At 36.1% G+C, this 15,856-nt stretch overlaps 1 protein-coding gene across 10 annotated transcripts in view; it reads right to left on the reverse strand.

Annotated features, from left to right (window-relative positions):
• Positions 1 to 15,609, reverse strand: part of LINGO2 (leucine rich repeat and Ig domain containing 2) — a 1,061,594-nt gene extending 1,045,985 nt beyond the window's left edge. For 9 of the 10 annotated variants that reach the window (XM_036217659.1, XM_036217656.1, XM_036217649.1 and 6 more), the window contains exon 1: positions 14,497 to 15,609. The gene's annotated coding sequence lies outside the window, so the exon portion shown is untranslated. Of the gene's footprint in view, positions 1 to 13,612; positions 13,838 to 14,496 lie in introns of those variants that run through there. The other variant, XM_036217650.1, reaches the window with a different exon arrangement.
• Positions 15,610 to 15,856: the final 247 nt, after the last annotated feature.

Raw genomic sequence — 15,856 nt, forward strand, 5'->3', positions numbered from 1 at the left:
ACAAAGTCAAGAAGCAAACAACAGCTAACAAGTATCTGTCACACTTTAAATGGGGATGCTAGGTCATCTACGCAGAACTTGCAAAAGAAACTCTCAAAACTCAGTTTTGCGAATGAACTTCCCTTGAATTTTAAGTGGTCAAAAGAGTAGAAGAAAAAACTTTTTTCAGTTGTTGATGTGCTATAATTCCACCACCATCTACTCACCTCAAACCTTAAAGAAACTTTAAGGAAACCACTTCAAAAAATTGAAATGTTTACATTGACTCTTAGGAGATATAATAGCTACTGTCTGATATGCATCTTAGAACATGCTATTCTAAGACCATTGTTGTAGGGTATTTGCAGAGTATTATTTGAGCATAATTTGTGCCATTCAATAATTTTAAGCCATTCATTAATTGAATTAAAAGTGAAAGGCTATATCTCCAAACTGGCAAAGGAAAGAAAGGTGCTGGCTATACTTTTTCTGGGAGAAGCAAAATTGTGTAAATGCTTCCGGAAGATCAGAGGTGGGCAACTTAGAAGAAAGAGCTTGTTTAGAGACATTTCAAATCCTTCCCAAGAAGAATGAACATGGGGATGGGAAAATCCTAATAGAGGAAATAGATTTCCTGATTTCCAAAACTAGGGGAGAAATATTATGCATCTAGGCAGAAGAAAGTACATTTCATGTGTAATAGAAAATGTAATCAAATTGTCCCATAAGGTACCTCTGAGACATCTATATATCTTTTTTGTTTCAATAGGTTAGCTTATGTTGTGGTAAAAAATAATCCCTTGATTTTAGTAGATTAGTTCTTGCTTCATGTAACATGGTTATTGTGGGTGAGGAGTGGACAGAGGCTGACTCTTCTCATTGAAGTTTCAAGGATTCAGGCTGATGACTGCAGTGTCAGAAGAAAAAGAAAGATTTTTGGAGACTGTCACACCAACTCAACCTATCAGGGACATTTGTCACTTCTGCTCACAGTCTTAGTCAGTGCTGATCATATGATCTCATTCACCTATGGAAAGCCAGAAAGTTCAATTCTACCATGTGTTCAGGATGCACAGAAATTTTTGATGAGTAACATTCATGTCTACCACACAACCCTAAGGTAAAACAAAGAGTCCACCAACCCCAGAGGAAGCTTATCCAAGGTTATATTCATGTCACTCTAGCCAGAGGAAGCCTACTAGAACAGGACAAAAAGCAAGGTAGCAATTTGGGGAAATAGAAGGGAGGCTGACCCATACTCCCATTCCCCAGGATCAGTGGCTAATACATAGCTGGCCAAAACTGAGGTAGGAGAAAACATTATCACAATGAATTATTAAATGGATGGGATGTAATAAAAATGAGACAAATCACATTAGAAGTGATCACAGAATATTTTATTATCTATTAGTAAATAAATAAGATATGAAGTCTATCTGAGATTTTATTTATGAGCAAGGAAAAGATTAACCCCATTGAGCAGATTGGAATGGAAAGCAGTAGAGGTAAAAGGGATAAATACCTGTTTGCTTAAATAAGAGATGCACATATGAAAAAAAAAAAAAGGTTTGTACTAGATGAATGTAGTTTTAGTGCATGGTAATGTCAGAAAGAAAGAGAAAAAAAAACTTAAATACAAACAAAACTACCAAAATACCTTTAGAAAATCAAAGGAAACTCTCACGTACTACCAAGAGTATCTCAGAAGCATTAAAGATAAAAAGCTATTACAAAAAGTGGGGAAAAGTTTAGAAATCAAGCTAAACTACCCTGGAGTTTTTCCCAGATACATGAAACCAAATTAAAGATAAAAATGCTATGAGAATCTAACTTAAGTCAAAAACACCTAGGAAAATGCTCCATCATAGCAAAATGAATGGCAGAAAATCTGATTAGACCCTGTAACATTGGCCAAATAGGAATGCTGGGCAGAGATGAAAAACATAATTTATTTCCAACAAACTAGATTTAGGCATAGAGTGATAACCCCTTATATTATCGGAACACATTAACATTGGATCTCCCAGAAGCAAGCTAGCATTAAATCAGTTAACTATTTGCTCTTTGAATTTCTTTTTGTCAGTGATCTGGAAAGCATCAAATAAGAAAACAGAAGCAAACAGAATGCAAGTGTTTGAGGTGGTCACTATTCGAAATAAGAGAAATATTGATTGTTTAATGCAAAGTTGGCTATAATGTCGAGAAGGTAAAAATCGGTGCTTATTCAGAGCCAAGGTGGGTCCTCAACAACATTTAACCCAACTCTAAATGACTACGTGAAAGTTATACATCTATAAACTGCAATTGTCTAATCTATACTGTTACCCTTGTTTCATAGTTTGTAATTTTCATATGATATCTTAATCTGCAATTTTCATCATATGAAAATTTGAGGAAATTATGTTATAAAAAGGCAATAAAAATCCAATATGAAAAAAAAATGTATTTCTTGTTGATCGGTTTTGTTTTTGGTTTTCTGTAAAAACCTTTCGTTTGGTTACTAAAATATTATCATTATTGTGCTTGAGATTATTTTATCAGTGGCTTTTAAATATATACTGAAGACAAGAACAACTTCATTTGTATAAGTACTGAGTATACAAGTTTATTTTCACACATTATTGTAGTCTCATAAGCTTCATGTAAGGTATGCAGGGCAGAAAAGTGTTATTACACCTATTTTACATTAGAAAACTGGTACTTCATGAGATTAAGAGATTGCTCAAGATCTAATAGTTAGTAGTCAATGGCAGAGTCAGGATTTGAAATCAAACCTTTAAACTTTTAATCACTGCACACAGTCTTCTTCACCAAGTAGAAATTGTGTTAACAACGGTTTGGGATATAATTTTAAACTAAGTGTTCTAAAAATCACATTTCAATTCATTCCAGAAATATTTAATGAGAACTAACTATATTCTAGAGTATATTTTAAAAACAGTATAAATAAGATAATTTTACCCTCAAAGATCACAAGGTTTGGAAAGATATACAAGACAGTGAACAAAAGTATTAATATATTTTTAAAAATAAATATAACAACAGAAGTTTGCAAAAGTAGAGAGATTGTACTTTGTCCAGGGCTTCGGGAATGGTTTATTAAAAATATGATACTAGGCTAGTTTTTAAAGGATGAATAGGAATTTGCCCAAATAGTCTGGAAAATACTGTTTCAGTTGTAGGGATCTCAATGTGAAAAAGTAGACAGATGTATAAAAAAAATGAAATGGTTTTACCAGTAAGTACTAGATTATTTTACTTTTAAATACTATTTCCACCATCTCAAAACTTAGTATGATTAATTAAACTCATCAGCACTTCATTCTTATAAGGCAATTAGTGCACTTAATAACTTTATATTCTTTCTTCTCCCACAAGGAGACCTAAATGGAAAGATGGATGATTATACCCCCAAATGTACATAACTTCTCCACAGTTTTCTACCATTACTAATGATGAAACATATGATTATCATCTATATTCTAAAGCTGTAATTTTAAATCATTAATTTCTACTGAATCAAACTGCATACTCTCCCTTGAACTTCATATTAACATAATCATTGAACCTTCTTTTCTGAGCCAGATAGTAATGTTTTTAGCTTTATTCCCATAATCTTTCCACAAAATCCACCTATAAATGGATGAACAGGAGCAGAAGCTCCAGGTCCAACAGGACAGACATCTAATCCACCTCTTCTCAATAGTCACCCAGACTTAAGTATTTTGCTGGGCCATACAAGCACCTATAAATAAGATGTAGAATTTATTTCATTTCGTATTTCACATTAATTTCATCAATCCATTGTACACTTCTTTTTAAGTGTAATGAATAATAAAAAAAACTTCACTTTTTAATGAAGTTTTTAATAAAAAAAAAACTTCACTTTTTAATTATAGTTTCTCTGCCAAAGAAGCACTATATTGTATTGAAAGCTTATATAGTATCCTGTGAGATTCTTGAATATAGAACCAATTATAAATGCTTATTTCTTATTTTAGCATCTACAAAAATAAGATCACTAACATATGAATATGTTTCTAACATGCTCTCCAGTTATTTCAATCAAAAATTCCATAAGAAAATAAAAGGGCAATAGAGTGCCATCAATTTAATTTAGTTAGGTAGAATGGGTTTTTATGTAAAACAATGAAAAATATCAATTAAGCCAGGTATGGAGATACAAAATAATCTGCTACAGGCTGCAGTGCTTAAGGATATGTTAAACAACTACTTGAAGGAAATATGCTGGAAGGCACATATCCAAGACACAGTAAATGGAGTAGTTAAGGACACACATGGAAAAGATCCAAGGGAGGGGCATCTGTGATGCATATATCTGCTAGTACCATCTTATCCACACAAGCTAACTATTTTGAATTGCTTCTTCAACTATGACACAAAATCGAGCTCTGTTATCAACCTCTACCAGGAATGCAATCACAACAGTGCTTCAAAAATTTGTGGGATTTTGCTGAAGGTTTTGAGATCACAAGAAGCAGTGATATTACACAAAGTACTTGAAAAATTCCCATTTGCCATCTGTCCTTTCAAGGCTATTCTGGTCTCTGACTACTTAATCCTCTTGCCTCTTATGCAGAACTCAGTCTAATTCCTCTTCTCTCATTTCTTGTGCAATGTAGCTTCTTTCTTTATCAAAATCTTGGGTGAAAAGGGGCCCCAAGAAGCTCTTTCACTTTGTAAATTATGTATTCCTATAATAGTGAATAATTTTATGATGTGAATGTTTTAGTTTCATAATCAGAAAAAAAAGAAAAAAATATTAAAATTATATATGAAGAAAAGGGCTTCAATTAGATTAAATAAATGAATAAGGGTATGCTTTAAGCAACTGTAAAGCCTTAGCATCTGGGATGATGCATTTGTTCATAGAAGATAATAAATGCTGGATTACCATATGGCAATTACTCCAATTGAGAAAAGAGTGTAACAATACAAAAATATTAGTGTTATAGGTAAGTACAGTATATATTCCTTAGAATGTGAATAGATAAGTTACTGGATATATTTGGAGTGAGAGGTTGGATGGGGGGGGCCCATGTCCTCACTGAGGAGTAAAGGGGAAGACTTTTAAGGGTAATCTTTGCATTTGGTGAAAATGTGTCCTGAACTTTGTTACTGCCAAATTCACTGCTTTTTAGAAAAGAAAAAAAGGGCCTGAAAGTCATCTGTTCCTTTTTCCATGTAAAACCACTAGAACAAAGCCAGCTCCTTGCCAGGGACTAGGTTTCTCATAATTCAGAATGTGCCTTAAACCTGAATGTTACTAGTCAAAAGCTGTTTCTAAATTAAAGTCAGCCAGCTCTGGAACATTCTGGGGGGAAAAAAGAAGGAGACATAAGAGAAATAGGGAAAAATGATTTCGATTTGTCTGCTATAAAAAAAAAAAGTTATCTGCTGAGTGTTCACTAGGTACCACATACCTCTTAAGAGAAATCTTCCTGCCTCTCTACCAACACTCATGGGTAAATAAGAGACATTCTACTTAGTTTCTTACATGCATGTAACACAAATTCTTATTATATATTTAATTTCTTTCAGTTGCTTGTAAGTTCTTACCCACATTAGCCTGTAAGTCTCTCAAAGGTAAGATTATATCTGCCCCCTACTCATAAATAATATATTATTACCCAGGGCCTGTCCTTGTGCTTAAAACAAAGGAGATATATAATAAATGTCTGTTGAATGACTCAATCCATCTATCATAGATTAAGTATTGTTCTACAACCAGATTTTTTCTCCTTAGCAATATATCATAGAGATGTTACTATAATGGTATTTAAAGAGCTGCAACATTCTATCTACCTTCACACTAAATAAGAAACATAAAAGTCATTGTATGAGTATTTCAAAGTTTATTTAACAATATTCCTATAAGATATTTGGATTTTTTTTTGAAATTCTTCAACTAATATGTTTAAACAGTTTTGCTTACTCCTTTACTATTTGTCAGCCTTTCAGAGTCTTTATCTTGCCTTACTTCACCGGCTAGAATTTCCATTATAATGCTGAGTAGAAGTGATGAGAGCACACATGCTTGCTTTGCTCCCAAGATTAGAGGAAAAGCATTTGGTCTTTAATCATTAAGTATCATATCACCCATAGGCTTGTTGCAGCTGTTTTATATCAAGTTTAAGTTCATTTATTCTCCTAGATTATTTGCTAAGAGTTTTTATCAAGATCCAGCAATCCCTCTACTGGATATTTACCCCAAAGACTTGAAAACTCACATCCAAAAAGATATTTGCACACCGATGTTCACAGCAGCTTTATTCACAGTGGCCAGGACATGGAAGCAATCCAAGTGTCCTACGATAGATGATTGGCTAAAGAAGCTATGGTACATATATACAATGGAATATTACTCAGTCATAAGAAAAGAGAAATACTGCCATTTGCAACAACATGGATGGACCCTGAAATAATCATACTAAACGAAATAAGCCAGACAAAAAAGGTTGAAAATCACATGATATCACTTATATGTGCGACACAAACCTAAAAGCAACAAATGAACAGGACAAACAAACAGAGACTGGTGGACATGGACAATGGACTAGTGGTTACCAAAGGGGAAGGGGGAGGGAGAAAAAATGTTTTAAAAATAAAATGTTGAAATAATTAAATAAATTGCAAAATAAATGTGTTGGCTTCATAAACTAACAAGTGTCTAATCAATCTACTGTATACCTGAAACTAATATTAAATAAACAAACAAAAAATAAATAAATAACAAAGAATAAGTGTTGGATTTCTTCAAATATTTTTTTGGCACTTACTGAGATGATCAGATAGGTTTGTTTGTTTGTTTTGTTTTTTGTTTTTTGTTTTATCTTAATAGGATGAATTATATTGATTTTCTAAAGTTAAACCAACATTGCATTTCTGAAATGAACCCACTTGGTCATGATGTATTATCTTTTATATACTGTTGATTTATATTTGCTAAAGTTTTGTTAATACTGTTTATGTTTATGTTCATAAAGGATATTGGTCTGTAGTGTTCTATTTTTATAATGGCTTTTCTTGATGTTGGTATTAGGGTAATGCTAGTCTCATAAGTTTGGAAGTGTTATTTCATCTACAGTTTCCTGGACAATATTGTGTAGAATTGGTATTCTTCTTCCTGAAATGTTCGAAAGATTTCATTAGTGAGTTCATATGTGCCTGTGGATTAATTTGTTGAAGACTTTGGGTATTGATTTTTTTGAATTTTGGGTATTTTTAACAGATTTATTGAGATATAATTTATATACCATTAAATGTACTCATTTCAGATGAACAATTCAATGATTTTTAGTAAATTTAAGATTTGTGGAATAATCCAATCCAATTACAGAACAGTTAATCATCCCAAAAGATTCCTTATGCCCACTTACTTACACTTACTATCACATTCACTGTGCCAGACAAGCACCAATTTCCTTTCAAATTCTGTAGATTGGTTTTTCTGGACATTTTATATAAGTAGAAGTACATAATACACAGTTCCTTGTGTCTAGCTTATTTCATTCAGCATAATTGAAGATTTATTCATGTTGTAGCATGAGTATTTCATTCTTTTCCATTGCTGAACATTATTCCATGGTATAGATATAGCTCATTTTGTTTATGTATTTACCAGTTAATTTGGCGTAGAAAGATTTTAACTACAAATACAGTTCCTTTAAAAGATATGAAATCATTCAGGTTATATATTTCTTTTTGTGTGTACATAATATATCTTTGCAGATTCAGGAGAGCATTTCTGAGGATAAATTCTTAGAAGAGGAACTATGAAGCTAATTATTACGAACATTTAAAACATAATAGATATTTAAAAATAATTATTTAAGTTTCACTCCAGATGGGTTGAGCCAATTTACAATGTCTCCAATTTATACATACATACATACATACATGCATACATAATACATATATATATAAAATTTTCCCACTCTATTACCAACATATGAAATTTATCAATGATTTAATCTTTGTCTCAATTCATCAGCAAGACTTTATCACTATTGTGTTAATTTACATTGATTCGATTATTAGTAAGATTACACATTTATTGTTCATTTATATTCCACACATCTCAAAAGCAATTTCCTCTCCCTTCATGAATTTCCAGGCTACTCTTGTTTCACCCTATTATGAAATGACTGGTGACACAACTCTTGTATCATTATTTGGTATACTTTTGTGAACAATAGATACATAACTAGAATGTAATGAAAGAGCTGATAGACTATTCTACTTCATGTTAGGTTATCGACCACTTCTGCCTTCCCTCCACAGCAAGATCACCAGATTATTAAGTACAAAGTCCAATACACATACATCATTATGTCCTGACTGTCATGCAGAAAATCACTTTACATAAATAAATATTTATGTATTAATTAATGTGAATTTAACTGAGATTAAAGATAGGGTTTTAGCATTTATCTGCAAATAAAATTAAAAGCAAATCATAAAAAAAAGCAATATACAATCCATAATCATATGCTTAAGCAGTAGGTGACAGTCAAGGACATATCTTCACAAGGACTAATGACTGCTTTTAACAGTGTGTGCATACACACACACACACACACGCACATAAAATATAGTATATGTAAGGATAAATATAGTTTATAAAGTACATAATGTGTATGTATATATATAAAACATACAATAAAAATAATAACATATATTAAATATATAATAAAATATATTTATATAATAAAATAATGTCTAATATATTAAATATATATATTATTTTAGTAATGTCCAATAAAAAATAGTTGAGAATGTAAAGGCTCTTTTCTTTTGACAAACGAAGCCCACCATTTGATTTCAAAATCAACATTTATCACAAGGCACTGTGTTGGCTCCCCTGGTATACCAGGAGCAATACAGTTTTTATGCTAATTATTTCCCTTCATGCTGGCTACTAGATAGATCTCTTGCAGCTAACCACAGTTACATTATAATAGAATGAGCTTGTATGAAGACACAAAACACTCTTATGCAGTCCAATTTAGAATCCATTTCAAAAACTTTCTATTGCTATACCTAGAAACTAAAATGTACTGAGAATCTTACATTTTTGCGTATATTTCTGTCACACTGAAATTTGGTAAGACTTTTGTAAAGTCGATAATCATCTCTATCTCTTTATAGGCAACTTGATATTATGTTCTATTATGTCTGCAAACTATATATATACATATATACATATATATACACATATATATAACATACATATGAACAAATTTTATATATATGTATACATGCATGTATGTATACACACATGTATATATGTTTACATACATATATATGTGTATGTATATATATAAAATTTGTTTTCTAGGCTAGGTTCCTAGGTTTGCATTTAGTCTTACTAATGCTATTAGAGAAAATACACTCATAGTTCGTATTAACAATGACACTAAAATTCTAGGGAAGAAAATGATATTTGACTTATCCTTATGACCAGCAAATACAGACTGTTCTTTATATTAACTAGTGAACACATTTTTTAAAAAGTAACAAAATTTATTCTAGTCTTAAATCCTAGCAGGCCTCACATTTTATCAAAAGAGCACATAATTATTTCAATGGACCTTTTAAAATTTTATTCAAATCAATGAGTCATTTACTATCTACCATTTACTTTCTTGCTAATTCATCAGATGAAAATAACATGTAAATAATGTAATTAGCATTTAAATCACTAAAATAGTACAAATTGACTATGATCATTCCTAGACAAATTCTGTTGTAAAAACTAAGGTTATATTACTTTTTGTCCAATTTCACAAATTAAACCATTAAATCAACAATTTTTTCACAAGCTAAATATTTTTAAAGTGTACATATAAACTCTGTAACTGACCTAACATTTGGATTCATAGAAATTGAGTAACTGACATAATGAAATCAATGGTAACTGCCCCTTTTGTTATATTAAGTATACACCAGAAGAAGAAAAATGTAGAATGCTACGAAAAAGGGGGAGAGGAGCTATTCCATTTAAACTTTGTTATTCAAAAATTTAACTTGCTCTTCTTTCCTTTATCCTTTTCTTTATCATCACAAATCTAAAAACAGCTCTAATGCCCAGACAGATTTTTATATCTCACACAGTAAGCATTACACAATTTTCACTATATTAATAACTTTAAGAAAATCATCTCATAAGTATATATTAATTTAAATCTTACTTTCATGCCACTCATTATTAGCTCCTTCAGAAAAAAAAAAATCCTCTAAACAAATGCGTATCAAAATGCATCTTCCATTATGAGAGTTTTGCAGGTATTTAAAAAATATATTACATTTACTTTTCTATCAATTATTATAATGCCTAACATGTACTTGCCACTTGAAAGTTTTATCTTTCTCCAAAGCTTAAATCTAAGTGTGGTCAAATTTTAAGCACAAGAAGAAAGTGGGTAAACATAAATTTCCCCATTTTACAGAATTCAATATTGAGCCTTAGAAAAATAATAGAGCTTTTCAAAAGTGACACCATTAATCGTATGAGACAGAAATAGAATTCAAGTCTTCTGATGCCAAATTCAGTGCTTTTCCTACTTATACATGCTGCCTCCCAGTGGTACTGAATTAGTTTCTCTTAATTTTTGGACACTAGTGTGGCTCAAGTATTTAATGTAAATATTTCAGATTTAATTATGTTGACCATTTTGTGCATGAAGAGTATGTAAATTACATGGAAATAAATCACTAAAAGCACAAATGCACTATGTTTCAAAGCAGTCCATATCTCTCCAGTGACTACTACTAAGCTTGTATGCTTACCAGGAAAAGAAGCCAGTGGAGTTGCAACGAGGCATCCACAATGTAAGAGAAATGATCAATTGATGAATTGTGCTCCCTATAGAATCAACTCAACATTCTAGTTTTTTTTTCTGTATAAAATTGTAAAATAAATGGAACAATCAATATTTTAAGACTATCATTTAAAAATAAATTATGGACCGATAATTGGAAAATAACTATAAATTGCCATGGATCTCTTTCTGAAGGAAATATTTTAAAAGAGAGTAAGAAAGTAATGAAAGAAAGGAGAAAAGGAAAGAAGGAAGTAAGGAAAGAAGAAAAAAATGTAAATAAATAATAATTTTTTAAAACACAAATGTTTGCTGACGGAAAAAAATCACAGATACATGCAATTAAATGGGTAAACCTTTTGCCTAGTATTTAACCTGTCTCTCCCAGTCTCTTTTCATTTCCTATCACACATCTTTTTTAAGCTCAATTGATTTTCTTTCAGGAAATATAATCTCCTGTGACTAAATAGTTCTTAAAGTTCTTAACACCAAAGTAGTACCTAAGCCATAAATAGAAGAGGTTTGGGGACGTATTTCCTCATCAAAATTATAAATGGAGTACCCAGAGGTTGTGGGCTGTGACAAAGAGGGAAATACTCATGTAATTTTAGAAAACTGATTTTTTTTTTAAGCTAGCATCCTGCCTATAGATAAAATGCAACCAAATTGTAGAATCTAACTGACAAGTCTTTTTGCATATAGGGACCTTATACTACAGGAAAACATTTCCACCTAGAGTCTTTTCACAGAATATCAAGAGGCCAAATGAAATCAACCATAATGACTTCCAGAGCCAGATAATAATCAGTTTTAATTGAAGCACCAAGCCAATTAATTTGTGACAACATACTATCGCTTCTTATTCTCTACATAAAGTTTCAGAAGACTCAAAAGATTTTCAAGTCCATGGCATCCCTAGAACATCTCAATATTTGGCCTCTTTTAAAATCACATTTATCAGAGAAAAAAATCTTTAGAGATGGAATACTAAAATTGAATTTGAGCTTACAAATCAGTCTTACTAGTTTGATTCAATTAACTGTAAGGAAACACAATATCTCTTAGGCATCGTATACACAGATTCTTAATACTAGATCTTCCTCTCGTTTCAGAGGTGTCTTTCAGAAGAAAATTGAGCCCTTATTATATATTTGTCTTGGTTAATTCATTTTGACAAATAAATAATATGTGTCTATACATGCAGAAAACTATAATTAGATGAGTAACATTATTTTACCACATAACAAAATGTCTAAAACAGTATATGTTAAGAACATAAGCCATCCTTTTTGAGATTTCACAGATATTCTTGCCTTCTACAGAGAGCTCTATCCAATATAATAATATGAATGACACTTTAAATAAATCTTCCTGGAGATCATGCTATGTATTATTCTGAAATAAAAAATTCATAAATTGGCTTGCTTCCACTAAGTTACACTTATATAACATTTACTTACATATTTACCTTAATCTAAAATAATAGATGCTCTACATAGAAATGATAACCGAGCCACTTCAGTCATCAGCAATAGACAATCTATTCCATTTAAATTCTTAAGGCGAAATACCTGACAGTATCTCACAAAACTATTCACTGGTTTTCAGCAGGAAGTGCTTCATTTTTCTTTCTGCCTCATACTCTTAACTGTATTGGAAGTAATGCATGCAACCGGATTACGATAATAATAGTGCACTGAAGAACATCCCTTCTTTTAAAATTTTAACCACCACTTCCCATATCTGAAAAATATTCTTCACTTTTTCATTATGTAGTCTGATTCTTCCTAAGCTCTGGATCTTGGCTTTTATTCAGTATTCCTAGAATATTCCACACCCTATCATATTTTCTGTCTTCCTTCAGTATCATTCTGTAGGAGGTTTAATATCACAAGTCGTGTCTCTTAAGAGCCACCTTTAGAGGACTCTAAAATTGCAATGGTAAGTGTAAAATGACCACATATGGTATGCACAAATACAACATAGCACAATAAAAATATATATCGCCAGCTGCCTGATAGACGTGGTGTAATCATGCCAAGCACATACAATACTTTTTTTTTTTGGCTCAGACACAATCATCAAACATATTCAGTGCCCACTGTGCCCAAGGCAATACCTAGCAGAAATTATTCTTGTTAGTGGCGTGAACAAGGATTATGTTAAAGACAGTGTGAAATATGAAATGAATCTGACTTCATCAAATAATGTGAACTCCAAGGCCCTTCCCCCAACCCCCTACAAAACAGCCTAACTTCACTTCACCCTCCTTCCTCCCCTGATCTTCTGGCAGTGACTTCCTTTCTCAGCTTTACCGGTCTCGCCAAATCTTTCAGCAGTTTTGTTCTGTTCTCAGAGCCAATACCTCGAGAAAGAAAATCCGTAAAATGCTAGATGGTGAGACTTCACCATCAGGTGAAAGGAAAGGGAAGGAAAAGAAGAGGGTGTGGTACTCTTTTCTCTACCACACCCCACCCCTGGAGTCGCGCACTCGAGTCCACTGCGGCTCAGGGGAGCACAGCAGGTCCCCTCGCTCACCTCGGATCAGCCTGGCCCAAAGACCAACCACCAGGCACACTCTACTGAAAACTTCCCTTAAAGCAGGCAGATATTCAGGGGAGACGGGAGAAATAAGGGATTAGTTCGAATATACATTCCACAGAGCTCCACGAAGCAAGACTGAAAAGCACCTTTAGATAGAAACCCTACAGACCCGCACCCTCCACTCCTTCCCGCCTTGAATGTTTGGCAGAGAATTTATCAAGAACCTGGGGGAGGAGAGGACATACCTCCCGGGACTGCCCTCAGGGCGCGGGCCAGGATAGCATCCCTGAAGTGGCTCCTGCTTGGTAAACAGCTTTCCCAAGCTCAGCCTGGATTCGGACCCACGTCCGTGCAGCAACTCGAGAAGCCAGGAGGCGCGCCGGGACTCCGGCTCAGGTCTCCAGCCCCAGCTGGGCTCGCCTACCTCTGCCGCGCCAGCTCCGCCACCCCGCCGGCACTCTAGCTCCCCGCGCTCGCCCTCCGCCTCCCGGCGCCCCCACACCCACCCGCTCCGCGGCGCCCGCTGGGAGCCTCTAGCGGAGGCAAGGGGAACCGCATCAGACCTGAGGCGCCCCGGCTCCGACGCCGGCTGCGGGGAGCCAGCCAGGCGGCTGCGTGGGGTTCACGCGGCTCCCAATTCGTCGGACAGAGGCTGCCGTAGCTCTCACCTGCCTACCTGCGCCTGGCTCACCTGCCACCGTGTTGTAGCGGCGCTGGCCCGGGCCCACAGAGCTCTATGGCAACTAGGGGGTGGGTCTGCAGTGCTAATAGGAAAAAAAAAAAAAAAAAAAAATCTGGCCGGAAACACACACACACACACACACACACACACACACACACACGCACACACACACTCAAGCTGTAAATCAACCTGAATTGATGACCCAGCTCGACATCTATTTCCAATAGATTCCTAAAAGTGTAAGGTCAAGACACATCTTCTGGCTTGCTGCCTTGCACCGGCTACTACCCTACTTGCCCGCCCGAGCCATTCGCGCAGAGTGTGCAATCGTATGGTGACGCCCAGAGACATCATCCTAACTTGGCTTAACCCCCTACCCCCTCCCCAACATCTATGTAAGTTATTATTCTTCCTGGCAATTCAGACAGCGTTTTTGCTGCTTCTTACCTTAAGACGCTGTTAATTCTCGTTCCTGTCCTTAAAATCCAGAGCAAGGATGCGACGCACACAAGTCCAGAAGCTTTTCCTTGACTCCCGACTCCCTCAGCTCTGCCGGCTGCTCCTTCCAAGGGGATCAGGAGGGAATGGCCGTTTAAAGCTCTCGCACGGGAGGCGCCTCCAAATATTCACGCCCGTGGAAACGGAGACGGGGAAAAACCTAACTGGCACCAAAAAGGCTCCCAGCCCCTCCTCGGTCAATTTAGCTTTCTATTTATTTTCTTTTGTTAACCCCGCAGGCTCATTTGTCAATTCCCGGTTATCAAGCAGGAAAGAAGCGGATATTCTCAGCTGTGGCCGCTCTTCTCTCTCTTAGTAATACCCCCTCCCCTTTCTCCCCTTAATTTGGGAAATCTATTCTCTGCTGGGATTTGGCGGGGACAACGCAAAGAGGTGCTGTAGAAAGAGCCACTCCAAGACACAGCTTCAGAAACCCATCTCCCTGGGCAGCCTTTCCTTCACCAAGGTGTCTGCGCTGAGGAAACTTTGAGCTGAGGCAGCAGCGGCGGAGCGGCGCTGGGCAGGCGCGGGGCACCCGGCACCCGGCGGCGAGCGCCAGGTGAGGAGGCTTCGAGGAGGTGGCTGCAAGAGGAGGGACACCAGGCAGCGGCCGGTGGCGGGCGACGGGTGACTGGGTCTGGGCGGCCTGGTTGGGCACGCGGACTGTGCTCACACGGTTACACACACACACACACACACGCACACACACACGCGCGCGCACAGCAACACACGCACACCCAGCCCTGTGCCAGCCTCCCCAGGCCACCGGCGAACGAGAAGTCGGGAGACGCAAGGAGGGGCAGGGGTTCCAAGGATGCTGATGACCGGAAGACTCAGTCACTCCTCACTAGATAGCAGAATGCTGCTGGCATGCAGTTTCTCGCTGCAAGACCTCAAGTCCCTTCGGCCACCTCCTGGGGCCCTGCCCTCTGTGGCATCTCGGCTCCCGGGCTCTTTCCTTGAGGCTAGTTATCCTTGAGTCCCTGGCACCCTGAGTGAGGTCGCTGGACTAAAGATTAACCCTGTTCCCATCTCAACCCTCCAGGGCCACCTCCGCCCCACCTCTTGTGGAGCTTTGAGGTGGCTGCTGCAGCGAGCTTGGGAGCTCTGAGGGGCTCCCCGAGGTCTTTCGAATAGAGGAGCCTCAGTATCTTTCTCGTGACACAATGCCCTCTCATCACCCCTTTCCTGCCCAGTCCCGCACATAACATATCCATAAGGAGCTCCTGAAGCTCCTGCAGATCTTTTTAAAAGGAACTGCCTAGGGATTTGTGACGCTTAGCTTTTGGAACTGGGCTAATTTAGCGTC

The sequence above is a fragment of the Rousettus aegyptiacus genome, unplaced genomic scaffold, assembly GCF_014176215.1.
Source record: "Rousettus aegyptiacus isolate mRouAeg1 unplaced genomic scaffold, mRouAeg1.p scaffold_m13_p_3, whole genome shotgun sequence".
NCBI classification, from domain to species: domain Eukaryota; kingdom Metazoa; phylum Chordata; class Mammalia; order Chiroptera; family Pteropodidae; genus Rousettus; species Rousettus aegyptiacus.